This window comes from Sesamum indicum, unplaced genomic scaffold, assembly GCF_000512975.1.
Source record: "Sesamum indicum cultivar Zhongzhi No. 13 unplaced genomic scaffold, S_indicum_v1.0 scaffold00282, whole genome shotgun sequence".
Taxonomy (NCBI): Eukaryota; Viridiplantae; Streptophyta; class Magnoliopsida; order Lamiales; family Pedaliaceae; genus Sesamum; species Sesamum indicum.
The window spans coordinates 3564-7126 of NW_011628176.1; positions in this window are offsets into that span (position 1 = coordinate 3564).

The following is a 3563-nucleotide window of genomic DNA, read 5'->3' on the forward strand; positions in this document are numbered from 1 at the left end:
TTGTTATTCTGCCATGCTGATATGGACTCAATTAGAGTCTTTAAGACAGGACTGGATCGGTTTGCTGAATGGTCGGGGCTCTGGCTGAATGAAGATAAAAGTCACCTTATTATCTCACGATCAGCACAAGGATTGCGTGAGGAGATGATGACAGTACTCGGTTTTCAAGAAGGGATCTTACCGATGAAGTACTTGGGATTACCGCTTTTATCTTCTCGATTAACTATTTCGGATTGTCGCCCATTATTATTAAAAATAGATAAACGTATTGCTGGTTGGGAGGGTATTTCTCTGTCTTATGCAGGCAGGGTACAAATTATAAAATCTGTACTCATGGCGCTGAGTTTATACTGGGCATCGGCATTCATTCTACCGAAGAAAGTTATTAATGAAATTGAGAAACGGCTGCGAACTTTCTTGTGGAAAGGGACGACAACCAGTGGCTACCCCAAGGTTGCATGGAAAGATCTTTGCCGATCGAAGGATGAGTGAGGTTTAGAGGAGTCCTCTAGACTTAGTGCGGTGATTCAAGGAGGAGATTGGCATTGGCCGCCCATTACAGACTTTGAATGCTTGGAAATCACACATACCTTACCTACTATACATGGAGAGGAGGACCGCATTATTTGGAGGTTCGAGCATGGGCAACCTACAACCTAGGCGCTATATAGATTATTTGACCCACCAGGACCGAAAGTAGACTGGTCTTCACTACTTTCAGGATCTCTCAAGATTCCACGACATCTATTTATCTTATGGCTTGCTATCCAATGCCAGTTGGCCACGACGGAAAAACCATGGCTTGCTCATCTTGGACCCTGTGCTTTATGTGACGAAGGAGCGACGGAAACACATGGACACTTATTCTTTCAGTGCAGATTTAGTCAACAGTGTCTCACAGCAATTCGGAGAGAGATACGGTTTCCTTGGCCTAATGGTGACTGGACTATGGACATTAGATGGGCTTCGCGGAAATGGAGGGGTAAACACATTATTAATATGTCTTATCGTGCATTATTAGCAGCATGTGTTTACCACATTTGGAAGGAGAGAAATCTTAGACGATTTGAGCACACCGAGAGAACACCCAATACCATGGCACTACTGATAGTCGAGGACATCAGACAACGGATTCTCAGCATTTCATTACCTAGATTAGTCAGTACTCGAGCTTTATATAGACTATGGCGTATCCCTTGGTCTGTCGAGGGAGAAACCAACTGATCATCGTATTGTTGTACTGTACCATTATTTTACTTAATGAAACTTACATTTACTAAAAAAAAAACAGACCAAGGGATACGCCAAATTCTGTAGAGTGCACATGTACTAATAGAACTGGAAAGATTAATACTAATTATCCTCTGTCTAACATCTTCAATGATGTAAGTAGCTAATACAACTTCCGGCCGATGGGTGTGCTCAAATCGTCTCAAATTCCTCTCTCGCCATATATGGTATATGCATGCACCAAGTAATGCTCGAAGGAACTCGTCTTTTCAATGGCAAGAATAATATCTGTATCAATTCTTGTGGCTTCCTCAACATTTGCACTAACCAGTCCATCATCTTCTTCCTCCAAACCGGCGTTATTCACCAGCATCTTCTCAAATCCCGCTGGCGACCTTTCATATCTATGCGAGTCGTTTCATATTCTGCCGGAAAAATCAGGTTCTTTTCATCCGAAAAAACACCATGGTCTGCCTCCTCATCACGGCCTTCCTCTTCCTCCCCTCCATCTCCGGCCACCGAACGGCTGTCGACGTCCTCTCCACCATAAACGTCGCCGGCCGGCGCTTCTCCTCCATCGCCGGTCGGAGTTTGCATGGGGAAGACACTAGTGTGTGTTTTTGGTGGTGTAGTAGTGTGTGTAGTAGAGAGAGAATTTTTAGTGAGAGAATTTTTGCATTTTGTTTTCCTACGACAAAATGAATTAATAGTAGATCAAGTGTAGTATCTGTTCTATGTATGCGGTGACACGTAAACTTAAGGCCCTGAAACCGGTCTTCAGAAAACAAAGGAGGAATAAAGGGGATTTGTCACATAACGTCCAATTAGCGAAGGGATTTCTCGAGGAGGCACAAAACTTGGTGAGCTCGGACAGACAAAATGGACTATTCCTCTACCTTGAACACTGCTGTCGTTTTGTGTATGCTAAAGCGGTCAAGATAGAACAAATTATGCTACAGCAAAGAGCTAAGATGCAGTGGATGAAGGGGGGTGACCAATGTTCCAGGGTTTTCTTCCGCAAGATCGCTCAAAGAAGGGCGGCGAGGAGGATCTTGCAGATCAATGATGAAAATGGAAGCACTCACGCAGAACCGGAGGAGGTTATACATGAGTTTGTATCCTATTATCAAAACCTCTTAGGAGGTAACAGACGTCAAACATTGGTGGATATTACCTATCCCAGACCTTGGGCGAGGCATATTATTACCAATGAGGAGGCAAGCTAGTCATGTTTACCTTTTACACCGGAAGATGTGAAGAATGCCGTGTTCGACATTTTTGAGGACAAGGCTCCAGGCCCTGACGGATACTCATCTGGATTCTTTAAGGCAGCCTGGCCAGTGGTGGGGACCGAGGTTACAAGGGCGATACTGAATTTCTTCACCACCGGGAAACTTCTTAAGCAAGTTAACTCTACATTATTGGCTTTAATCCCAAAGGTACATAATCCTATGACTGTTGGTGATTTTAGACCTATATCATGCTGCAATGTTTTATATAAGATCATTGCTAAATTACTTGTCCAACGATTGAGTCTGGTGCTGGACAAGTTAATCAATCCGAGTCAGGCAGCATTTATCCCGGGACGCAGTATTGGAGACAACATTCTGCTTGCTCAGGAACTGTTCACGGGATATAATCAGACGCGACTTCCCCCTAGATGCGCTCTTAAAGTGGACATTAGGAAGGCCTATGACACGGTTGAATGGGACTTCCTTGTGGCGACCTTGCAACTATTTGGGTTTCCACCAACCTTCATAAGATGGATTGAGGAATGCATCTCGACGACCTCTTTTTCGGTTGGACTTAATGGAAATCCTCATGGGTTCTTTGATGGAACGAGAGGACTTCGTCAGGGAGATCCCTTATCCCCATTCCTGTTTGTGCTTGTTATGGAAGTTCTGCATATTGGTTATCTGCAATTAATTGAGCAGGATATGCAATTCACATATCATTGGAAGTGTGAGCTAGCAAAAGTATTCCAACTGGGATTTGCGGATGATCTCCTGCTGTTTTGTAGAGCTGATTTGGACTCGGTCAGAGTCCTTAAGGTGGGACTGGACCGATTTGCTGACTGGTCGGGCCTTCGGTTGAATATTCAAAAGAGCCACATTATTATATCCCGATCTGCACACGAAAGGAAAGGTCAGTTGCTATCGCTCTTGGGATTTCAGGAGGGACATCTCCCGATGAGGTACTTAGGCCTTCCTTTAATCTCATCTAGATTGACTATATCAGACTGTCAGCCACTTCTGTCCAAAATTGATGCACGTATTGCGGGATGGGAGGGTATGTCGCTATCATATGCTGGGCGGGTACAAATCATTAAATCT